The sequence below is a fragment of the Halichoerus grypus genome, chromosome X (genome assembly GCF_964656455.1).
Source record: "Halichoerus grypus chromosome X, mHalGry1.hap1.1, whole genome shotgun sequence".
NCBI lineage: Eukaryota > Metazoa > Chordata > Mammalia > Carnivora > Phocidae > Halichoerus > Halichoerus grypus.
Window position 1 is genome coordinate 120,585,693 of NC_135727.1, and position 26,418 is coordinate 120,612,110.

At 42.2% G+C, this 26,418-nt stretch overlaps 1 pseudogene; it reads left to right on the top strand.

Annotated features, from left to right (window-relative positions):
* Positions 1–11,058: 11,058 nt before the first annotated feature.
* LOC118520798 (beta-hexosaminidase subunit beta-like) overlaps positions 11,059–26,418 on the top strand; it is a 106,825-nt pseudogene continuing 91,465 nt past the window's right edge.

A 26,418-nucleotide genomic window follows, 5' to 3' on the forward strand; every position in this document is an offset into this window, starting at 1 on the left:
ACCTACCCCCTTTCCTGCCTCCCCAACAACTTAGGAATAACAACCAGGCACCAGCTTCTTCCAGACCAACTCGAAAGCAAGTCTGTGGGGCGGTGCGCTTTACATTCATCTTCTCTACTCTCCCTCTGGAAGTTCAAACAATAAGATAATAAATGAAAGACAGAAATAAGATGTCAGCAAACTCACCGAGCCCAGAGCAAACTGCACAGTCTTCTCTGAAAAGATGTCACCACTTTGACACTTAAAAATGTAACGTACAGCATGGTGACCGTAGTTAGTAACACAGTGCTGCGTAGTTGAAGGTTGCTAAGGATAGATTGTAAAAATCCTCATCCCAAGAAAAAAAATGTAACTCTGTGAGATGATGCATGTGAACTACACTTGTGGTGTACATCTTGCAATATACACACATCTCAAATCATTGTGTTGTACACCTGAAACCAATACAGTGTTATAGGTCAATTATATCTTCATAGAACCGGGAAAAAAATAAAAATTAAAAACAGAATCCTTGAGAGAAAAATGAATATTAAAAAGGAGTTTTCTCCTATAATTCAAAAGAAGTGAATATAATTTGCTCATTAAAATCACGAATCACTTTTGAATTCACTAATTCTTTATAATACAAATTAGAGAAGATATTCCCCAACTGCAAAATCACACACAGAAGTTCTAAAAATACTGATTTCCCACCTCAGACCTGATGATTTAGAATCCCAATTGCGGTAGGGAGTGGACAGGAAGGGCAGACCCCGTGTTTAAAAGAAATTCTCCCGATGCTCTAGAGCAAGAAGGGACTTGCTTAGCACTCAGCTAAGCAGCCCTCAAAGTGAAGCTGTGTTTTCTAGATCAGCAGTCCATATGGGAGCCCAGAAAGACGGAGGGATTTACAGATTAATGTTGCCGGTGATAAGAAGCCAAACCTCCGTATAAGTGGCCCACTGCAACGGCTCCCCATCAAACCTCTGGCTCCCCAAACTTGGCGGCTGGTCTTGCTGTGGTGTTTGCCAGCCGCCGGCCATTTCATCTTCCTGCCCCTAGAGCAAAGTCCCCGAAAGACAGATGCTTCTGAAAGTACTAGGGAAACTGAAAGCGATGCCCCATCTGGGTGACTCTGATTGCCTTCAGGGGCTGGAAGAGTTGTCAGAAAGACAAGTTTTAGCCACCTGTGGCCCTTCATGGACATCAGGTTTTGCTCTTTGAGTCAAGGTAGATGAGGTGCGTCAATTCCTATTGCAACCGACTTGGCAGCATCTCTGTGCCTCATGATAACTGACTTGAGTATAATCAGCAGGTGAACATAACTCTTTATCATTGTCCATCTTTCTAAGCTTCTGTGTATTGATTTCCAGCCTCAGAGCTGGGCCAAAACAGTCTTGAACTCTAAGTGATATTTCTATTCTGCCTCTTTCTGCACTTACTTATTCATCAAATAATAAATGCAGAAAGTCTGCTATGGTCTAGAGATACAGCAATAAAGAGAAAATTAGACCAGAAACCCTGCCCTCGTGGAGTCCCGTAGTGGGAGGACAGTTAAAAAATTATAAGCAAAGTAATAACAAATAAATATGGTAATGCGATAAACAAAACCAATAAGTAAAATATACAATATATCAGATGGCAAGGAGGAAGGGGGAGAGTTGGGTTGGGATTGCGCACTAATGGTGGCACTTAAATGGGGTTTGGTTGCTAACGAAGGCTCCCAGGACCTTAAATGACAATGCTGACAAATCTGGAGTTTATTCCAGGAAGAGGGTGCGATAGAGAAAGAACATTGAAGTGAGGCTATGCATCACAGCCGAAGACCGTCTGGTAGCAAGGGGTCTGGAGAAGTCAGGCCTGGGGCTCTAGTGCCCTCCGCCCATAAGGGCTGTGGCAGGAATACCTTCCTGCTTTCTGATCAGGAGCCATACATGTGTACACAGGGCCCCTGGAAACCAGGAACCTCCAAATGGAGTCTTGGCTTGGAGGTGTTTCTCTTTTGCTGGTTGGGTATGCATATTTCTGCTATGTAACCAGACTTACCAGCAGAGAACTCTGCGGGTCTCTCACTCTGACCGGATGCAGATCATCAGTCTCACTGTTATCAGTAAACAATGCTGACAAGCTGGTACACGAACTGCTCCAAACTCCTCCAACCCAGGTTTCATGCCTTTGGCCAGGAGTCAGTGCTGTACAGAGGCGCTTCTCCCTTAAACAGAATAGCTTAGGCCAATTCTACGCATGCTACAATGAACTCTCCCAGCACAGATTGCAATTCTAAATATGAAGTCAGGGAGTTTACCTGAGAAGGTGGCATTTAAGCCAACATCTCAAGGTAGTGACAGAACTAGCTATGTACAAATCCAAAGGCAGCTCCTCTCCCTACTTAGGCAGGGAGATCAGCAAGTGCAAAGGCCCCGAGGCAGGATTGTATTCAGGGAAAAGCAAGGGGGTCTCAGAGGTCAAGGCTGAATGAATGATGGGGAAACTTAGTAGATGATCTCAAAGAGGTAAGGTACAGATGCTGAGTGGAACTCTGAATCACATGCTCTTTGCAATGTCTTTGGACTCTGCCTTGCTTTCCCCTTCCTGTTGCAATGGACTACGTCAGTCCATTAGAACAGGAATTAATGTGGGAGTCAATGGATAGTATTCAAGAGGCCCGTACATTTAATTTTTTTTTAATCCGTATTTTATACCACGTAATGGAAATGGAACATTTCTTTCAATTAAGCATTCAGGCAACCAGAGTTAACTGTTAACTCGGCTCTACGTAGATCTCACCGATATTTTTATATCCCATTATAGTTGTAGCAAATATTCTGAAATACCTTTTATGCTCGTCACATCTTTGAAATTGCTGTAGTTATTAACCTGCTGCTAGATTACACATGACCATGATATTCCTGTCTCCAGATCAAATGATGAAGTTGAATATTTTCACAACTGGAGTTATACTCAGAACATTCTAAGAGAATAGATTTGCAAGTTGCTAAGAGAGTAAATCTTTTTTTTTTTTTTTTTAAGATTTGTTTATTTGAGAAAGAGAGAGTGGGGGGTGGGGGGTGGAAGGGTAGAGGGAGAGGGAGAGAATCTCAAGCAGACTCCCCGCTAAAGGGGGAGCCCAATGCTGGGCTCAATCCCATGGCCCTGAGATCATGACCTGAGCCAAAATCAAGAGTCAGAGGCTTAACTGATTGAGCCACCCAGGCGCCTCCTAGGAGAGTAAATCTTATTAGTTTTTAAAGATTTTATATATATACTTATTTTTTTAGAGAGAGAGAGAGAGTGCAAGCAGGGGGAGGGAGAGAGAGACAAGCAGACTCTGTGCTCAGCTCAGAGCCTGACACAGGGTTTGGTCCTATGACCCTGAGATCATGACCTGAGTGGAAGTCAAGAGTTGGTCGCCTAACTGACTGAGCCACCCAGAGGCCTTCCCCCCTCCCCTTTTTAAAGGAGAGTAAATCATAAAAGTCCTCATCATAAGAAAAAAAACTGAAGCTATGTATGGTGAGGATGGTAGCTAGACTTATTGTGGTGATTATTTTGCAATATATACAAATATTGAATCATGCTGTCCACCTGAAACTAATATAACGTTATATGGCAATTATACCTCAATAAAAAAAAGCCCAACAGCACCACCACAAAAGCAAATAAATAGTAGTAATAATAATAATAATAAGGACAGCTTAGCATTCCTATAAAAAAAAGCTCTGGAGAGTTCTGATGTCTTTGAAAGAAGATTATCTTCCCCTTGTAAAATGAGCTATGGAGGTTTAATATTGTTTGCAAGAATGTATCTCTATGGATTGGCTTTTCAACATTGGTAACCATTAAAACAAAAAAAAATGATATTGATTGGATATCGAACAGGATGTGCCCTCCCCCTTACCAAACACCACCCCACAGTTCAGGTGACAACAACAGCCTTGCACAAAAATGTCTTTTGAAGAATCCTATAACTTGCATATATGCATTGTGTTGTTATTCTATTTGTTGTTAATTTAGGGGGATAACAAAAAAGCACTTAAGTTACTAGGCCATACATTTATTCATTTTGTTCATTTGTTTTAGATTCGTGGAGGTATACTTCACATCCAATTCATAGAACTTTACCAGCTGCACAAAAAAGAAAAGAAAAGAAAAGAAAGTGCTCAGCAAGAACATTTCCTATTAGCTGTTCCAAGTAGATATGCAAGGTCTCCAGGATAACAGCTGGTATCTTGAGAAATTGAATTTTCCAGTGCCAGGTAAGGTTGATGAGGTATTAGCTCCTGAATGGAATATATCATATAAGATTTGACAAGCTTGAGTTAATACCTAATGTTCTCGAAAGGGGCGGGAAATGATTGGAGAGCAATCAGGGAGCGTTCCCAAAGAGGCCACAGACAACGCGCAAGCAGATAAATACGAAAATGCACCCCATTAGCAGGTCACGGATGGCCTGGCATCCGCTCGTTATTGCTGAGGGTGAAATGAAAGCTTAAGGAGATGTGTGAACACAGCAGGGGGCCAACACCTCTGCTGATTTTTCCCTCTCAGGTAACCAGAAATTTGTTGATAGGGCTTGGCGAGTCAGAAATGCTTTGGGCCGAGGGCTCTATTTAAATAAAGAAAAAAAGGTCTGCTCCGCCAGGCCCCGTCTGCCGGGAAATATGCGCCCCTTGGTTCTGTTTCGGTTATGGGTCCGGGCTCTCACCACGTCTGACATCCCCCATTTCCCCCAGCAGCCCTTTCTCCACCTGGCACCATGCAGTGGAATCTTCTGGGGTCCTCTGGGGGCTCACTGACTCCTGAGCAAGGGGGTATTTAGCCCCTTCCCGGGGGACATTTGACAATGTGTGGAGATCTTTTTGGTCAGAACTGGACGCTACTGGTGTGTAGTGGGTAGAGGCCAGGGACGCTGCTCAACATCCTACGATGTTGAGGACAGACCTCCCCGCCCCGTGCCCCGCGCCCCCTGCCCCCCAACAAAGAACCCTGGTCCAGATGGTAGTGTCAGGGCGACAGAGAGGAGGGGCTGGAAGCAGGAGCAGAGTGGCCGGGTAGAGAAGACGAGAGAAGGTGTACCGTGTAGTCTGCCTTGACACATCTTCCGAAAACAGCTCTGCTCTGGACTTTCGATTGTGGCACAGACACCACTCATTTCTGTCCTGCTTTCGTGTTTCCTGTGCATGAAAGGGGGCAGCCAAGACCAGGGAGGCCTCCGCCAAGGCTCCGGCCCCACCCAGAAGAGCATCCACACTTGGGTCTCCCTTGTTCAGTGACTCTTATACTGAAATAGCGAAATGTTATCAAGGAATATTGGTCTATCCTATATCGATCATAATATATCGGGCATACTGATACATGTCATCCTGCTCTTAATGAATATATTTTTTAACTCCTATCCAAAGAAAGAACTTGGGTGCAGTCATAACTCATATGGTGGAGCCGCTGGGTGACAAATGGGTTTTCAAACAATATTCCAGCCCTGACCCAAAGCCAGAGTCAGAGGTGCTCTGACCAACCCCAGAGAGAGGAAGGGCCATGGTGGGACACTGGAAATGGTGGGAGAGAAGTAAGGAGGCACGTTTTCCCTTGGCTGTGGGACATGGTGAGGGGACTCAGGCCAGGCTGACTGAGAAGTAGGGCAAACTGGTAATGACTGGCTGTCCTTCATCACCTCCTGTGATCCCTTTCCCGCCACAGAAGCCATGACCCATGTATTCAACCATCTTGGGGTCTGCTCGCTGCTCACTGTTCCCACTCTGATGTTTGCTGATGAAAGCCCAAAATGTTTCCTAGCAATGTATTTGGAGATTCTGGGAAACAGAAAAGTCCTCGAGGCACCAAGAAATAGCTTCTAATGTCATGCTTTTGTAGGTCGGAAGAACAGATGCTGGAGCTCAGAGGGGCGTTCAGAGAATCCCTTCAGTCACCACACAGGGCGTCCGCTGTCTCTGTTCTCTTAAGCAGCACAGCTTACTCTTGCCCCACACTCCCTTTGATGTGTGAAGTCCCAGGTACCCTTGTCCAGCCCCATAGCTGTAAATGCCACCTTTATACCAACACCCCCAAACAAGTACTAAGAAGTGACTCTGATTGGGCCATCACCAATACAGTAATCAAGCAGTAACTCAGCTTCTTTGAGTTAGAAATTTGATCGTGGTGGGCTGAAAGCAAATGGTGGGCGAGGAAGTAGATAGAGATGGCCACTCTTTCAAGAAGAAAGCAGCGATGAAGTTCAGGGGAAGGGAAGGTCGTGACGGATCTCTTTAGGAAGATGCGTCTGATACCTGCGTCACATCCACTGGGCCTGCCCTCTGATTTCAGAGGCAGCTGAGATGGACAGTTCCTTGCCAATCTAGACTCGGCTTGCACTTACAAGGCCCCGCCTCAAGCACACACCTTTCTGCATTCTGCTTCAGGGTCTCTTCTGACACCTTGGAAGCTCAGTAGGCCCTTGCACAAGCCCAGCCCAGAAAGGAGGCAAGTACCCTCACCACGAGGGAAGGAAGCTAATGTATAAATGCTCCAATGTCCCACCTTTAGGGTGGTCATTTTTTTTCAGCTTCTCTCACAGAATGGAGCCCCCTTTTCCCACAGTGGAGACTTCAATAGGGCACCTTGATGTTGGCTTTTCCTCCTTCCCCATCCCATTCTTTTCACTTATTCGTTCCCCATTACTATTGCCTGATGTTTTTGCTCAGAGCTTGTCATCACCAGCACTGAGCGATCTCTTGGCTCTGCTAGGGTTTAAATAAAGACCATTTCCCCCAGTTTCCTGCCAAAATGGAGCTGTAGCATCTTTTTGAGTCCAGTGACAATATCAACAGATTCCTTCCAGAACACTCCAGTTTGCAGTGTCATCAAACAGCAGCACCCCGGTGCCTTTCTCACTGTTACCAACTGTCCATCTCATGATGAAGAGTCACCTGGGGTAGGTCTCTCTCTTTTGTTCTAAATCACTGAGTCCCAAGATCTCACTTCTCTGATGTTCCTCAAGTGAAGGGGTTCAGATAATGAGTTCTGACTTTTCTGTGTTACTATGTCTGCTCATTTTATTATTGCTTTCTAGGGTCTGGGCTTTGGATTTGCTTCAGGATTCCTATCACTGTAACAGACTCTTGATTGTATACTTTTGGTGACCAGGCCTCCCTGGAATGCCCCTATCCGACAAAAATATGCTTTTTTTTAAAAAGCATATTCTTAGTATATGGATCAACTATGGTCAGATTTCCTGCTGGTAAAATTTTCAAGCCAGCTGGAGGACACCTGAGATTTCTGGTCCTGAGCTTCCCAATAAGGCTGCAGCTTACCTTTAGGGCCCAACATGCTCCCAGAAGCCTACAGAGGGCTGGAGTGGATGGAGAATGGATGGACTAGATTGACTCATTTTCTGTTCTCTGGCAAGGATCATGCCAGCATCGGCAGGGGCAGCCCATGTTCATGAAGTTCTCATGTCTTTGGATAGCTCCTTCCGGTTTGCAGGTTCAAGGCTACTCTCAACTGGTGCTGAAAAAACATTAAACAAATTCTTCTCTTTGAGTATAGCTGACACACAATGTTACATTAGTTTCAGGCGTACAACGTAGTGATTCAACTTCTCTATACCTTACGCTGTGTTCACTCTAAGTGTAGCTCCCATCTGTCACCATGCGGCGCTATTACAATACCATCGACTACATTCCCTACACTGTACCTTTCATCCCCAAGACTTATTCATTCCGTAACTAGAAACTGTACCTCCCACTGCCCTTCACTCATTTTGCTCAGTATCCTCCCTCCTCCCCTCTGGCAACCATCAGCTTATTCTCTGGATTTATAGGTCTGATTCTGCTTTTGGTTTGTTTATTCATTTGTTTTTTTGAGTCCATATATGAATGAAATTATGTGGTATTTGTCTTTCTCAGTCTGACTTACTTCACTTAGCATAATACCTTCTAGGTCCATCCATGTTATTGCAAATGGCAAGGTCCATCCTTTTTTATAGCTACATAATATTACATTGTATATATTTATATGTTTATATATGTATATATATATACACCATATCATATATATACCATATATATAAAAATATATATACCATATCTTCCTTACCCATTTGTCTATCGATGGACACTAGGTTGCTTCCATATCTTGGCTATCATAAATAATGCTGCAATAAACATAGGGATGCATGCATCTTTTCGAATTAGTGTTTTTGTTTTCTCTGGGTAGATACCCAGTAATGGAATTATTGGGTCATTTGGTATTTCTATTTTTAATGTTTGTGGAACCTCCACACTGAAAAACATTTTTTTTTTAAAGATTTTATTTATTTATTTGACAGAGAGAGACACAGCTAGAGAGGGAACACAAGCAGGGGGAGTGGGAGAGGGAGAAGCAGGCTTCCCGCGGAGCAGGGAGCCCGATGCGGGGCTCGATCCCAGGACCCTGAGATCATGACCTGAGCCGAAGGCAGACGCCCAATGACTGAGCCACCCAGGCGCCCCTGAAAAACATTTTTTAATGAGCTACATGAAGTAGACACTAACTAAGTTTTCTTCAAAATCTTCTGCTCTCTGTGCACGTGGTTAGACCACTTGTCCACACTCCTTGAGGTTAGTTGACCGAGTATGACTGGCAGAATGTAGACAGAAGTGGAAAATGGCCACCTCCAGCCCCAACTCATGAAAACCTCCATTGCAGTCCTCCATACTCCTCTTCTGGTAGGTTGGAGTGGAGGGCACCTTGTGGAGGACATTTTGGGAGCTACACCTTGAAGATAATGCAGCCACAAGATGGAAGGAGTCTGAGCCCTGAATCACCACTTTGAGAAACACTGCGTGACTGGTTACGCTGCATTGAAATGTTATGTATCTGTTAAAGCAGCTCTAGTGTTCCCTCGTCTAGTCAATGGTATGCGGAACTGGCACAGACTTGATTGATGCTGGAGCGATTCTGCTATGGGAGAAAGGTAGAACAGAAGGGCATTCCATGTGAATGGTTTACACCCTCACCCATGTATCACAGTACTACCTGGAGGGTTTGTCACAAATTCAAGTCCCTGAGCTTTGCACACGAGAGGGTTCCATTCTGCATAGCTGGGAAGAGGCCCAGGAATATGCATTTTAATTGGTAGCCTACCTGATTTGGATCCAGGTAGACCAGGAAGACATTTTGAGAAATGGGGAGAACATGGTCTCTCACAGTGCTAAGGGGATGTTTGTCAAATGAATAATTAAATGAACAAGGAGCAGGAGAAGGGAGAGCAAAAATGAGATTACAAGTGGGGAGACACGAGAAAAGAAGTAAACAGCTGGGGAGACCCTAGCCCTGAGGTGCACGAGAAGGTGGGGACATTTTGTCACAGGTGGCTGTGGCTGATGATGGCAGACAAGGCATATGGAGTATGCTCCTGAGTTTGCCAGCCCTAGTTTCCCCAGGGGAAGCCCTCTGTTTCAAGGAGCCTGCTTTTTATCAGGCGTTTTATGTACATCCTGCTGTCGCTTTCCTCTGACAAGCTGCTCCTTTGCTAGATGCATTTTCATGGCTAATGGCACTGACTTTTTTGGAGATTCTGGGGGCAACAGAACACAGGGGACACTGTGTGGATAGATCAAAATCAGTCACCACATGCGAGCGTTTGCTCATTTGCAGTACAGATTTAATTTAAGCCGAAGAGATAAGATCTCTCTGGTCCCGCAGCCTTCTCCTCTTGCTTTCCTAATGCCCAGGTAATAAATTTGATTTGCTGAAATAAATACCCTTCTGTCCCTAAGGGGGCTGGAAGTAAATCCACCCAGGGCTCGTAGGGTGCTCATGGCCAAGCAGGGTCAGGCAAAGAGCTGGCACGGGGGCAGAGGGGCCAGGGTGAAATGCACCTTGAGTGAGGTGAGCAGATGCCCCTCCGAGACCGGAAATGGCAGAGACAAACGACAGAACTCGGGGATGCAGAGCGGACAGCGTGTGCCACAGGGAGCGTCCACGCCAGCAGGCTGCTTGACCACAGACGCGGTTGTACCACACACGCCTCTCTGATCGGGCTGTCTGAACCTTCTTGTGTCCTCTGCCAGTGTCCTCATCAGCTCCTGAAATGCCTTATGTCCAAAGGTCACCAGTTGGTCCTTCATATTGAATCGTCAAGAGTTCGAGGTATGCTGGTGCGCCGGATGAACATTCCTCCAGGAATGTCATTTAGAATTAATCTTCACTTCTTAAAACATCAGGATAGAAATATTGTCACTCTAATGTCACATCGGTCCATTGTACAAAGAGCTCCCGTTTATGAAGCACTTAATGTGTGGCTCCGTTGTGCAGAGAACTTGACATACGTTGCTTTGTCTGGTTCCGACAGTGACCTCGCGAGACCGAGACCTTGACTCTATGAGGTTAGAGTCAAGGAAACTGAGTCTTAGGAAAGTAAGAAACAGGTCCAAGGTCTCAAAGCAGCCAAGTCAGTATTCGAACCTAAGCACGAAGGTAATTGTTTTAGTATCAACATATTAGAAAAATTATATTATGCTAAACGAAATTAGCCAGACAGAGAAAGACAAATACTGTGTAATCTCTTATATGTGGAATCTACCAAGAAAAAAAAAAGCCAAGCTCATAGGCCTAGAGAGAAGTATGGTAGCTACCAGGGCCTGGGGGTGGGGGAGATGGGGAGATGTTGGCCAGAAGCTTGTAAGCCTAGAGTTGTAAGATGGGAGTCTGGAGATCTAATATACAGCATGGTGACTCTAGTTAGTAATACCATGTTGTGTATTTGAAAGTTGTTAAGAGAGTAGACCTTAGGTGTTCTTAGCACACACACACACACACACACACACACACACACACACAAATGTAACTATGTGAGGTGACGAACGCATTAACTAACTTGATTGTGGTAATCATTTCACAAAGTATATGTATTTCAAATCATCACATTTACCCTTTAAATATATCTGATTTCCCTTGTTAGTTATACCTCAGTAAAGCTGAAAAAATAAAATGTAAACTCTTAAAAAATTTTTTCGGCTAACTTTTATTGGGGGAGATATAACGAACCTTTAGACACATCATATCCATTAATCTTACCAACAGCCCCATGGAGTAGGCATCATGGTCGTCACATGGAGATGTCAGAAAGAAGGGATAGACAGATTAGGTGACTTGCCCAAGATCATACAACTCTTAAGTAAGACAGAGCTGTGCTATGTTGATCCCAAGGGTTTCCGGCTGGACCTTCAACGGCTCTTCTCTGCTGACTGTCCTGTGAGTCAAGCTGCCATTTGGACCCCAAATGCTGATGTCCCAGCCTGTCTGCCAGTTCTAGGCACCCCTGAGGGAGGGTATCCTTTATTATTTAACACTGCAGTTTCTAAGTTGTTGGTACTGCTGGAGTTAGGAGGCTCTGGGGAGGTGAGGGGCCTGGGAGATTAATTTTGGTGGAAATTCTGGCAGAAGGAATGTGAAATGGTGGATGCTTCAGAGACTTAAAAGAAATTGCTGTGTGTGTGTGCGTGTTGATTTCCTTCTAACACTCTTGGGGGCTGACTAAAGGAAAGCTATCGGATGTTTGCTCGAGCCCCAGTGCTGTCCCAAGAGTGATAAAAAGCCTGTCTGAACTGGGGCCGGGTATTTGTCTGAAAAAGGAAGTGAGGCGTGTATAGAAATATACACGCAGCGGGCATCAAATGGCGGCAAGTGTTTAATCTGCCTTTTGAATGGATTAGCGGTTGGCTTTAAGAAGGCGCCTCCGACTTGTGGCTGTGTAGACCAGGAGGAGAGGCCATGCTACACAATGAAGATGAGCACCGAGGAGGATTTAGTTGTATATCTGCAATCAGCACAAAAGAGCCGTACAATTATTTCCAGGGCAAGCCAGACTTCCTCATGTCAAACTGGGATAGAAAAAAATCACCCACCTAGGATGCTTTCTATCAGTTTTGGAAAGGGTTTGCTTTCAAAAGCAGCATGGCATAGAGCTGGGCTGCCCAGGACAGTGGCTACTTAGCCCCATGTGGTCATGGAGCACATGAAAGGTGGTCGTTTCAAACAGAGCTGTGCCGTAAGGGTTAAAGATGCACCAGGTTTCAAAGACTTAGTAGGAAGAAAGCCAAGTATCTCCTCGATCACTTTTCAACACTGATCACATGCCAAAATGACAGTGTTTTGGCTAAACTGAACTAAATAAAATGTTAAGATGAATGCCACCTGTTTACTTTTTTAAATGCGACCACACGGAAATGGGAAATTAGGCATGTGGCTTGCATTGTATTTCTGTGGGAAGGCAGCGGTCTAGGCTTGTGAGCAGGGCTGTGAGGTCCAAGAACATTGGACTGAAATTATCCCTGCCCCTCACTTGCTGTGTAGCTCTGGCAGGAGAACACCCTTCTGAGCTTGAGTTTCCACTTACGTGCGTTAGGCAAAAGACTGTCTCTGCTTTCGGGTTATTACAATGGCAAAGTACCGGGTGTATTGAAAGTGTGGGCAGAGTGGCCCACCCTAGATAAATAGTAGTTTTCTTCTTTCCTTCCCTCTTGCCACAGATTTTGAAAACCTGGAGGGAAATGATTTTGGATTTTGAATCCCATAACCTGGCAAACTACCATTTAAGTGTCAAGAAAAATTAAGCCTTTTTAGAGATGCAGAGACTCATGGAGACACTTTGAAAGTGCTACTTAAAGATGTTGCTTACGGGGCGCCTGAGTGGTGCATTCGGTTAAGGGTCTGACTCTTGGTTTTGGCTCAGGCTGTGATCTCAGGGTTGTGATCTCAGGGTGGAGACATCGAGCCCTGCGTTGGGCTCCGCGCTCAGTGGGGAGTCTGCTTGAGATTCTCCCTCTCCCTCTGCCCCTCTCCCCTCCGCTCTCTCTCTCTCCCTCCCTCTCTCTCAAATAAATAAAGCTTAAAAAAAAGTTGTTACTTACAGTGCCACCAGAATGAAAACAGAAGCCACGAGAGAGATGTAGCACCAGAATCGCAGGGGTCAGCAAAGTACCAGAAAAAGCTATTGATCATTGTACGTGATTATGGAGGAAAAAGTCAAATGATAATAATAACACTAATGATACAACCCAGGATCTGAAATCCTAGCTGTCAGAAGGGAAATGAAAGGGAAAGAAGGAAGTAAGACTTCCATTGTGTTCAGGAGGATTTAGATGCTGATTGCCTTTGAATGTGACTTAAATAGTATAATTTTAAGTATGTTTTTGTTAAAAATTTAGAAGTATCAAGTAGCAAAATAGAAAAATGATGACCATTTCGGGATTGCTAGAAGAAAATTAAGTGGAAGAGAAAACAGTGTATCAGCACAACGGTAGGCAAGCAAGTAAAAAGAAGAAATAAGGGCAAAGTCGTGGTAAAGAGAACAAATGAAGTAAGACGGCAGGAATCAATCCAAGAATATTAACAGTTGCATTAAATGTAGATAGGTTAAATACACCTTTTTTAAAAAAGGAAAAAGAAAAACCGATTGTTTGAACAATTTAAAAAAATCTACCAATATGCTCTTTACAAAAAATAGCTTTAAGGTGAAATAACATCGAAAAACGAAAAAGTAAAGGTTAGAAAAGATACATCATCAAATGCTAAAGGGAAAAAAAACAAGGGCAGAAATATTAATACTCTTAAGAGTGAAAGTCAAAAGTAGTAAGAGAAAAAGAGATGATGCTGACAACAGATCCATGTCTTGAAGATGATATAATGGCTCTGAACAGCAGAATTTTGAAATAGGTAAAGGAAAAACAAATAGAAATACAGAAGAATAGAAAACTTGCCAAACACATTGGTAGAATTTAGCACAACTTCCCAGAAACCAATATCTACAACTCAAAAGCATCGGTATGTAGAGATTTTCATTGTGCATTTATGAAGTTTAGCTTGATATATTTTCATAACCAACAGATTGACGATATCATTCTTTCCAAACATGTATGACAACCAATTCTCCAGAGCAGAAATCACAGGCCATGTTTTCTGATCGCCGTGCAATAAAATTAGAAATTAATGACAAAATAAAAGCCAAAATACCCCCAAATTACTTCTGCAATGAAAAGGACATGAAAGCAAATTATGAGGTTAATCAAGGTCAATGACAGTCCTACAATAAACAAAACATGGCGGGCTGGGGCTGCTTGGGTTGTTGGCGCTGCCCATGGTTCTGGCTGTGACCCCTGTCTCTGCCCCCAACCCCCTGTCTCTGCCCCCAACCCCCTGTCTCTGCCCCGGGGCCAGGCCCCGTGGCCTATGCCACTCCCAGGGCAGATGTCTCTGAGCCTGCTGCACCTCTCACCCCAGAACTTCCACATCAGCCACAGCCCCTCGCCCACCACCACCCTGCCTGCTCCCTCCTGCAAGAAGGGATTTAAGGAATGCGTTTGTTGTGATGAGCACCGGGTGATGTATGGAAGTGCTGAATCACTATATTGTACACCTGAAGCTAATACAGCACTGTATGTTAACTAACTGGACTTAAAAACTTAAAAAGAAGTGTTTCAGTGGTATCATGACTATATTTTTGGTCTCTACCAGTGGCACTGTGGCCCTGCTAAACTTAACACTGCAGTTGAGTTACAGCAACTTCTAGTCTCAGGTGTCCTTGACTCGGAGTGTGATGTTTTCCCCAATATCTCTGCAGATGAATCTTATACTTGTGAAAGGACCAGTGGCTTTACTCAAGGCCGTCAGAGTGTGGGGAGTAGTATGAGAATACCATGGCTTTTAATAAGTTTAATGTTTTGCACTGGCACATGGTTGATGACCAGTCTTTCCCTTATCAGAGCTTTGCTTTTCCCCAGTTAGGCAACAAAGGAAGCTATTCTTTGTCTCATGTTTATACCCCAAATGATGTCCATATGGTGATCTCATATGCCCTGCTACAAGGGATTTGAGTCATACCAGAATTTGATAGCCCTGGACATACACAGTCTTGAGGAGAAGTTCAGAAAGACCTTGTGACTCCATGTTACAATGGACCTAAGCAGTCTAGGACCTTCGGAGCCATAAACCCTATTCTGAATTCAACTTACAGCTTCCTGTCTAAATTCTTCAAAGAAATTAATACAGTGTTTCTAAATCACTTCATTCACTTGGGAGGAGATGAAGCAGTATTTAAATGTGGGGAGTCCGATCCAGAAATCCAATTATTTCATGAAGCAGAAAGGCTTTGGTGAAGATTTTATAAGACTAGAATCTTTCTACATTCAAAAGTTTTGGGGTCTTGTTTCAACCATAAACAGGGGTCCATAATCCGGCAAGAGGTTTTTGATGATCGTGGGAAGCTTTGGCCAGGCACTTCAGCTCAAGTATGGAAAGATCAAATGTATGGTGAGGAACAGGGCGAAATCACAACAGCTGGCTTCCCTGTGGTCCTTTCTGCTCCTTGGTATTTAGATTTGATTAGTTATGGACAAGACTGGAGAAATTCCTATAATGTGGACCCTCTTGATTTTGATGGTTCTCAAGAACAGAAAAAACTCATCATTGGTGGAGAAGCTTGTCTATGGAGAGAATTTGTGGATGCAACTTACCTCACTCTGAGATTATGGCCTTGGGCAAGTGCCATTGGTGAGAGACTCCGGAGTCACGGGGACATTGAAGATAGAGAGGATGCCTAGACCAGACTAACAGTTCACCACTGCAGGATGGTCAGATGCGGAAGATATGGAGAGCCTTTTTTTTTTTTTTACTGGATATTGTAACCATGAGTACAAAATATAAAAATGAGCCCAAAGAAGAAAATAGGAGCGGACAAAGCCCACAGCAATCTGTACTACAATCAACTTGATTTTGAAATCATAGAAATTAAGATTTTTGGATTCTGTTTTTGAATAAAATGTATCTATTTAATGATTGGAAAAAAAAAACACAGGGAGTACAGCCAAAAAAAGTGCTTGAAGAAAAATAGACAGTTATAAATACATTTCCTAGAAAAGCAGAGAAAATGAAATTATCAGTGAAATCTAAAACCCAATAAAAGAACAACAGAAAAACCTTTTAAAAAGTAGAAATAAATATAAAGGCAAAGCAGATATTAATGGTATTTTTCTAACAATTATAGTTAATCAATATAACACAAACCTGATTCTTTTAAAGGATCTCCCAAATAGTCTATCCTTTAACAAGTGTGGTGTCAAGAAAAATAAAGAAGACATAAATAGATAATTTTATACTCAGGTGCCATTTTTTTGAGTAATTGCTCCAAAACCTCACAGAAGCTCACATAGCTTTCATGCTTTGTAAACTATTGTAGAGCATTAACAATCTGAAAGGATTCCAAGCTCGTTTTTTTTTTTTTAAAGATTTTATTTATTTATTTGAGAGAGAGAGAATGAGAGAGAGAACATGAGAGGGGGGAGGGTCAGAGGGAGAAGCAGACTCCCTGCCGAGCAGGGAGCCCGATGCGGGACTCGATCCTGGGACTCCAGGATCATGACCTGAGCCGAAGGCAGTTGCTTAACCAACTGAGCCACCCAGGCGCCCCACCAAGCTCGTTTTTTGATGCTACTATCACACTGACAGAAAAATCAGAAAACTACCCCCCCCCCCACAGAATTTGGCCAACCTCGCCTTCGAGCTTGTATGCAAAATCCTAAGTAAATTCAGCATTTTACATCTGGCAGTGTATTAAGCCAGTGTTAGATGATGATTAAGTAGGGTTTATCCTTGCAAGGAATGCAAGGATGGTTTAGAATTTGCTCATTTTTAGGTTATTTATGACAGCAACAGATTAAAGGAGTCAAACTCAATAATCATCTCATGCATGCTAAAAAAACCAAACACTTGATAATTAAATTTAAGACTGATTTCTCCTGTGCTTAATAGAGAAATGTAAGATGCATTTTTTATTAAATCCAGGAAGAATACAAAATGTCCATTTTCACCACTGTACTTCCAAAGCAGGAAGACAGGAAAAAGATACAAGAGGCATAAATATTGGAAAGAAGAGAGAGAAAAGTGTCTTTGCTTGAAGATAATACTGATTATCTGCTTTGAAAATCTAAAAGATTTCTCTGAAAAATGATTAAAACTATGAATAATGTTCATATAATTAAGGAAATAGAAAATAAAAATATAAACATTAATACCTTCTTATACTAGCAATAACCTATTTGAAAGTGGAATTAAAAAAAATTACATTCACAGTATCAACAACCATAGCAAGTACGTTAAAAAAATAAATAAAACCAGGACTAACCTAATACAATTTGTAAGATTTAGTTGAAGAAATTAAAAACGAACTATTTACTGAAAAATGTAGTTATGTCATATTTCTGAATGACAAAACTCAATGTTGTAAAAATGTAAGCTTTTGTCAAATTCATGTGTAAGGTCAGGGCTTTCCATCTTGAAATCCCAACAAGAAATTATAAAAGGAGTTGACAGTCCAACCCTAAAATTCATATAAAAGTGAAAATGTAATGAAAGGAACAAAGAGAGTTTTTAAAAAGAATATTGAGGATAACTGGCCATATCAGAAACAAAATATAAGTACCCTATGAAGCCACAGGACTTCAAATAAATGTGTATCAACTTCTGAATTCTCTTGTCTGTTCTATTAATCCATTTCTGTTAATTGCAGGTATTAGAGGGTAGTTAGAAAATGAAATTGATGTAATTTGCTATCTATATGGAAAACCATATTTTAGATTCCAAATTCACACCACTCAGGGTGTGGTGTTTTTATATCTTTATTTAAATTATTTATTTCCTAACAACTAAATTTCAGTTGGATTCAAGAGCTAAATGTAAAATCAAAATAATGAAATTATTAGAAAAGATTTAGGAGAATATAAATGAATAAAATAAACTCCAAACTTTACTGTTATTTAAATAGTAAAAGAAATCACAATATAATACATATTATGTATCATATCAAAGTAAACAAAAACAGCTGGACAGAGCTAGAAGGATCCCTATCAATACGCTAAGAAGTGGTTACCTCTAGAAACCACCTAAGTGTTCAGGAGGAAAAAAAATGATCTCCAGGACATTCTATTAGTTGAATTAAAAGGGCAGGTCACCAAGCAATATGTACATGTATGTATGTGGATGTATTTATATTTATAGTGTGAAACCATAGAAGTAATATAAGGTAGAAGAAGGATTAGAATGATATTTAATAATCTGTAAGGAGTGGTAGCATTTAGGGAGGGGCTGGTGAAGGGGTTTGGGCAGTGATTTGGGTACTTTGCTGTTCAGCTCTTCCGCACTGTCCAGCAGAACTTTCTGTATGAGGAGAATGTTCCGTATCTGCGCTGTCCTGCTCAGGAGCCCCTAGTAACACGTGACTGTGGAGCCCTTGAAATGTGGCTAGTGTGATGGAGGGAATGAATCTTTCCTTTTACTAATGTTTAAAATTTAAATAGCCATGTATGATTAGTGGCTAATGTGTTGGAGAGTGAAGCTCAATATACCTTTATATTGTTTGAAAAAACACCTAATTTTTTTAACAATAAAAATGTCTACCTCTGTTATGGTTTAGGTTATGCTGGGATGACAGACCGCCCTAAAAAAATACCTGTGACTTAACAAATGCTTATTTGTTTCTCTTATTGCATGTGTTCTTCATGAGCTGGCTGGTGGGCTCTGCTCCATGCCTTGTCATCCTAGGACCCAGGCTGATGAAGCCTACACCTGCAGCTTTACTGGTCACCGTGGTAAGAGGAAGGAGATGATACGGGGTCTCACAGCCTTTCTCCTGGAAGGAATTAACACACATCCCTTTATGAATTTCACTGGTCAAAGAGAGTCTCATGGCCACCCTGAGTCCAAGAGAGTAGGGGAATACAAACAGAACCTGTGCCCAGAGAGAGGTGAATTTGCACACAGCCCTAATGTCTACCACATTTGCATCATTTCCTTTTTAATTAAGAAAGGAGGAAGGAAAAGCCAAGTGACAAAACTGGAATTCAGACCTCTTATGCTAACATTCATAAAAGCTTAATCAGTATTTGAAAGTTACTCACCTACCCAACTCCTCATTTATGTAAAACACAGTCATCTTCAGGGCGCCTGGATGGCTCAGTCGGTTAAGCATCTGACTCTTGATTTCGGCTCAGGTCATGATCTCGGCATCGTGAGATCAAGCCCTGTGTGGGGCTCCATCCTGAGCTTGGAACCTGCTTAAGATTCTCCTTCTCCCTCTGCCCCTCCCCATTTGCGCTCTCTCTCCCCAAAAAGACAAAAAATCAAACAAAAACCCCACAGTCATCTTTATTTGTAGAGTTGGAGAATTTAGCATATGCTGAAAATGTAGGTTGTTGCTTCTCGAGCTATTTTGGTTGACTACCTGGGGAAATATTTCAATAGGATTTAACGGTTCTTATCTGGTAAAGCATTCAGGCTGATACTGAATACACATCTGTTTTTTTCCCCAAATAATAATTTATTTCAAGAAAATATACCAATTACTGATAATACTATGATTAATGATATTTCTGCAACAATGTGCATGTGTCTTCTAGTAATATGATAGTGAACGATTTTGATGGCATCTGGAAAATTGGTAGAAGTGAGAATTTACTGCTCATTTCCACTCTTCAGTGACTGCAAATGAAATCAATATCATATAAGAAAGTATGAAATACTTATTGGAAAAAATGTGAAGGTAAATGAGCCAGGAATTTGGGCTACACTAACTCTAAAGAATGAGTCTCTGGGTCCCTGTAAGAACTGATTTTGCTTACTATGCACAGGTTTGAGTGTTATAAGAAGCTAATGTGGGGGAAAAAACTCCATTTTACCTATGGAACCTTACTTCGTCTTGTTGGAGTCTAGGCACTAATGGGAGAATATGTTACTGACTATAGAATAGAACTTCTAGAAAAGGGACATTGTGCTTTATTGGTGACTGCTTCCTGCACCTGTCTGTCTCAGCACACTGCCTAGCCTGGGTCAATCCTACATTCACCTGGTGATATTATTTAAGTCTCCTTTGTGCTGTTGAGCAGTGCTCGAAATTCAGCGTGTTTCAAACCAGACCTGTGTCAGAGCACTTAACCCTTTGAATGGGAAGGAGTTAACTGAAGGTGTTGAAGCCCACTGAACAAACAGCTATACTCAAACAATGTTAGATGTATGGAGCTTGTTGCCACAAGAAATACCATCCCTTGGAAGAAACGTGGCCATCTCAGTAAGATGGATCTGGAAAGGCCTCCTTAGAGGGCTTACGCTTGTGCAAAATCCTCTAAGGAGGATTTAAGAAATCAGGGCCTCTTCTGGCTTGCCTCTTACCAAGCAGCTGAGACAATTTGGTGACTGGGTATTTTTAAATGATGTTTATTTAGGAGGCAGGAGGATTAAAGCAAGGCTTGAGTGGTCACTGGTAAAGAAGCATGTTGATCATAAGAGAGGAATGTTTAATCATTTCTGTGGTTGTGGATTGGCCTTGTCTGAGCATCGTTCTTTTTTTTTTTTTGGTCAGCTTTGCTTATCGTCGGTTGAGAATATCAGGATTGGCTCCAATAGGGCTGTTTTTCTCAGGCACATGGTGGCCTCCATGTTTAGGACCTGCCCCTCCTCTTCTGTATTTAATTACTTCAGTAGATTTGAACTTCAGTGGAATTTCAAAGAAAGAATGCATTGTTGAGGTATTTGGAGAAAAGAGGAAATTTACCAGATCTCAGTGAGGTGTCATAGGGTGTAATAGGGCTTCCGGGAGAGGACAAGTATAGACAAAGAACCTGAAACAGACAACTATTCAGCTGTATAAAGGAACAGACTGTTTCTAGATGAGTGTCGGTACATGCTAATGATCATTAGGTGGCGCCTAATCATCACCTGTATGCACCTGGATGAGGAAAGTGGTGGTTGCAGAAATGGCCCGGTTCCTTCCTCTTCCCCACATCCTTACTCTTTGCCTTGGCCTTATCATAGTATACATCCTCCCCTTTTGACTTTGGACTTGACACACGATTTGCTTTGGCCAGTGGAATTTTCAGCAGACGTAATTCAAGCAGAAAAGACTTCTTTGAGGAAATGAATTAAAGCCATGGTTTGAACAATGGGAAGGGATCAGCTGGGCAAAGGAAGGGTGCAGCCATGGGAAGCATGAGCTGTCCAGGAAGAAGGAAGAGTACTTTAAGAGATCCAGAAAAAGGGAGCACAGAACTCGATGGAGAGGGAGTGCATTGAGACTGACGGGAAAGGCAGGGCCCAGAAAATACTCATCTTCTACAAGCTGCATGACAGATTTGGGGATTTCTCCTAACAGTAACAGAAAGCTATGGAAAAGGTTTAACCTGGGAGTGGCCCGATCTAATTTACTTTCGTGAAAGATTGCTTTGGTTGCAGAGTTGTTATTATAATTAGAGAGAGAATTTGGGACAAATGAGTCCTAGCGTTTTTCCCATCTTTGTCAGGGTGCCATGCAATACAAATTGGCTCTCTCATTTGTTCTATTAAAATCAATGACTTTGTTTAGGCAAAGTGGCTTCTGGACATTATCCCAGAGAGGGGTTAGAAGGGTTCTTCATAATATTCTAAATTTACTAAATGAAAATTAGAGACCGGCCAAGAGGATTGATTTTGGGGTGAGCCAACAGTCCTTGGTGGCACTGGGCCAAGCAAAGGAGGGCCATTAGGCTGGGCTTAGAAGGTTGTGGCCATGGGTAATGAGGGGTTGCCATTTTCTTCCATTGGTGACTCATTGTGGAAATGAGGTTGATAAGAATAAACAGAATTTTTCTGTATGAGAACTAAAAAGCACAACCCTTTCCAGCATAGCCTCTTTGTAATTATCCAGATTTGGATCTCATCTGGAGGTACGCTTTGGGGCTATGTCAGACGTCAGAACATTAGATTCTCTCATTGAGAAACTCAAGAGGGCTGATATCACGTAGCCTTTCATAGGAACACAAAATTAAGACAAAAGTGAGATCAGATGACACGGAGTCTCAGAAACTTGAAATTCTGAGGACAGGAAATAAAATGACAAGAAGAAATTTGGCTTGCTTTTTAAAACTGGCTTATTTGTTTTTAACAACAAAAAGTTTTTAGAAACATTCCCAAAATGGGCTCGTGGATTGCTGATTTTACTGGTTACTTAAGTTTTGGGGCCTGGTTTATCTTTATAACCTAATGTATCCATGTTTTTATTTCCAGAATGAATGACTTATGAAGGGAACTTTGGTGGCACCAAAGTTGTCTGCAGGCGAAAATGTTATGTAATTGTTAGGAGAGCTCATTTTTAGGAAGTGGAATTGTGCAAGCATAAATTGTATTAAATGTTGACAGAGGTTTTAAGAGTTTCTCAAGTTTAACCCTGTTGACATTTTGGGCTAGATAATTCTTTGTTCTGTGCATCGTTGGATGCTCAGCACCATCTCTGGCCTCTACCCACTAGATGTCAGCAGCACCACCCGCCTGCCCCCCCCCCCCGCCCCCGGCCCCCGCCAGGAGTGACAAATAAAAATGTCTCCAGGCATTGCAAATGATGCCAAATCACCCCAGGTTGAAAACTGCTGGGTGAGATACTATCTGTTTTTGAAAAAAAGGCTTCTTGATATGTTATCCTGTGGTTTCCATCATGGCTGAAGCTGTGAGTGAGCACAGGGTAAAGTATCAGAGGGGCTTGTTGGCATTTTGGAAAATTTTTCGCTGGCCTCTGATGAGGAAGAATGAATATTAAAAATGTGTGTGTGTGAGTGTGTGTGAGAGAGAGTGAGAGACCCTCAAGATCTGCTTTTTAAAGAGTTTGCAAAGGTCTCATGATTCCATGTATCTTGTGCATGTGACAGAGCATGAAAAAATATTCATTGAATGAAATATTCATTAAAGTCAAGTTTGCTTTTTCTATTTACCTTTAGATATTAGAATAGGAATTGAGAAATGCTGTGGATTACCAGGATAAAGGGCTGCTGACTGAGGTCATGTGATCATGTTTAAGAACACGTAGGAAGGGCCAAATAAAACTGGTGACTACAAACAAGTGATAAAGGAAATTGAGAAGATGGTTTTAGAAATGACTTTCATTTAAAGAATTACTGGAATATGAAATGCAGAACGAGGCTCCCTAGAGAAATAGCTGAAGTCACCAAGCATCAAGTAATTTGAAATAGGGAAGGGATGACTCATAGCATGTCTTTGGAGAGTTTGTCTAGCCCTGAAATATACTGATGGGAAGATTAGCCCAGAGAAATTAATGAGATAAATGTACGTGTCACCAAATTATCAAAAACAGCTAAAGGTGAAAACGGAGAATACAAGCAATCCATTCTTTCAAAAAGAGTGAAACACCCAGGTGCCAATAACTCTGTAAGGTGCTGACATGGAGTCATCCTCCTATAGCTGGAAGAGGCCCAGACTCCCCACCTGTGGCTAAAGCTGGATGCAGAAGGAGTGACAGCAGAAACACACATGAGCTTCTGGGAAGCATAGCAGAAGGAGGCCTGATGTTCTGCAGGCAAGAGCCACCAGGGAGGGCTTGTTGGCAGAAAGGCCATCAATCTAAGTCCTTTCTTTCCTCTCCCAAAGAGCTCTGGAATCCATTCATTCCATTCTAATCCCCCTTCCATGTCTTCCATCCTCTGTTACCTGGATTTCTATCTTCTGCCTGGTCAATCCATGCCATAATGATGATTCTAAGAAACGAATCTGATCATGTCACTCCCATCCCCATCTCCGCCCTCGCCCCTTTAGTGACTTGTCATCCCCTCCAGAGCAAGCCAGTTCTGCTCTATGCTCCTTTATTAAGACCTCTCTCTCCCCACTACCCCTAAGCTCTCTCCATGCTGAAATTCATTTCAACCAAAACCTGCTCCACATCCTATGTCATAAGGAGAATGCAAATTACGATAGCAACGAGATACCATTACACACCTATCAGAACGGCCAAAATCTGGAACACTGACAGCACCAGCTGCTGGTGGGGATGGGAGCATTAGGAGCTCCCATTCATTGTGGGTGGGATGCAAAATGGCATAGTCCCTTTGGAAGACAATTTCTTGGTTTTCTACAAAACTAAACATATTCTTACCGTATGATTCAGTAATTGCACTCCTTGGTATTTACCCAAAAGAGTTGAAAACTTATATCTACACAAAAACCTTGCACATGGATGTTTATAATAGCTTTCCTGGTAATTGCCAAAACTTGGAAGCAATCAAGATGTCCTCCAGTAAGAGAATAGATAAACTGTGGTCCATCCGGCACACCTTGGAGATATTGCAGGTTCGGTTCTAGACTACTGCAATAAAGTGATTATCACGATAAAGTGAGTCAAGTGAATTTTTTGGTTTCTCAGTGCATAGAAAAGTTATGTTTACACTATAGTGTAGTCTACTAAATGTGAAATAGCATTATATCTAAAAAAACTCCCAAGGTACATACTTAATTAAAAAAATGCTTTGTTGTGGGGCACCTGAGTGGCTCAGTCGGTTAACCGTCTGCCTTTGGCTCAGGTCATGATCTCACCGTCTGGGGATCAAGCCCCTCGTTGGGCTCCCTGCTCAGTGGAGAGTCTGCTTCTCCCTCTCCCTCTGCCCCTCTCCCCCGCTTGTGCTCTCTCTCTCTTAAATAAATAAATAAAATCTTTAAAAAACTGTTTTGTTGCTAAAAACCGCTGACCATCATCTGAGCTTTCAGCCAGTGATAATCTTTTTGCTCGTAGAGGGTCTTGCCTCTACCCAATGTTAAGGGCTGCTGACTGCTCAGGGTGGCGGTTGCTGAAGGTTGGGGTGGCTGTGGCAATTTCTTCAGATAAGATGACAATGAAGTCTGCTGCATTGATTGACTGTTCCTTTCATGAAAGATTTCTCTGTAGTATGTGACGCTGTTTGATAGCATTTTACCCACAGTAGAACTTCTTTCAAGATTGGAGTCAATCCTCTGAAACCCTGCCGCTGCTTTATCAACTAACTTTATGTCATAGTCTAAATCCTCTGTTGTCATTTCAATGGCCTTTGCCACATCTTCACCGGGAAGAGATTTCATCTCAGGAAACCGGTTTCTTTGCTCCTTCATCAGAGGCAACTCCTCATTCATTAAAGTTGGTCATGAGATTGCAGTGATTTAGTCCCATCTTCAGGCTCTACTTCTGATTCTAGTTCTCTTGCTGTTTCCACCCCATCTGCAGTCAGAACACACACAGCACGTACTGATTAAATTTGCCATCTTATATGGGTGCAATTCGGGGTGCCCTTGAACAATTACAGTAGTAACATCAAAGATCACTGATCACAGATCCTCATGACAAGTAGAATAATAATGAAAAAGTTGGAAATATTGCAAGAATTACCAAAATATGACACAGAGACACGAAGTGAGCAAATGCTGTTGGAGAAATGGTGCCGATAGGCTTAACGCAGGGGTGCCAGAAACCTTCAATTTGTAAAAAAAAAAAATGCGGTATCTGCAAAGTACTATAAAGTGAAGCACAATCAAATGAGCTGTGGCTGTACTTTCAGTTTCCCCATTTTACAGATGAGAATACTAAGGCTCGGAAGTCAGGGTGGACCTTGTTCTAGGTCTAGAACTAGAATTAGGGTTACACAATATTGATTGTCCAATTGCTCTTAGATGTTGAGTGCTAAAATGATCTGCTAAACTTAAGGACTCAGCTTTGTCAATATAGCATCAGCTTATCTTCCAGTCTATGGCATGAGTCAGTTACAAAGATTTAAAGAAGGATGTGTACTTGAACTAAGTCTTAAAAACCAGGGGATGTTACACTAAGTGAAATCAGTAGTCAGAGAGAGACAAATATATGATTTCACTCGTATGTGGAATTTAAGAAACAAAACAGATGAACATAGGGGAAAGGAAGGAAAAATAAAATAAGATAAAAACAGAGAGAGAGGCAAACCATAAGAGACTCTTTAAAAAAAAGATTTTATTTATTTGAGAGAGAAAGAATGAGCAGGGGGAGGGGCAGAGGGAGAGGGAGAAGCAGACTCCTCCCTGAGCAGGGAGCTTGATGTGGGGCTCGATGTGGGGCTCGATCCCAGAACCCTGAAATCATGACCTGAGCTGAAGGCAGATGCTGAACCAACTGAGGCACCAACCATAAGAAACTCTTAATGATAGAGAACAAACCGAGGGTTGCTGGAGGGGAGGTAGGTGGGGGGACGGGCTAAATGGATGATGGGCATTAAGAACAGCACTTGATATAATGAGCACTGGGTGTTATATGTAAGTGATGAGTCACTAAATTCTACTCCTGAAAACAATACTACACTAGATGTTAACTAACTTGAATTTAAATTAAAAAAAAACACAAACAAACAAACAAACAAAAAAACCCAGGGGCTAGCTAAGATTTGAATTAGCAAAGAAAACAAGGAATGGCCATGCAAGGGAAGAGAAGTAACATATAGAAGATTAGGAACATTAATACTTGACCAGTGGCTTACATATTAACTTCAAAAACGTGATTCACTGGCTTTTTGTTTTAAAGGAATAATGGCCCCAGATTTTCATTGCCTGCCCTAGCAAATCTGATCAGTTACCAGCTTGCCAAGAAACCTCTAAATCATTCTT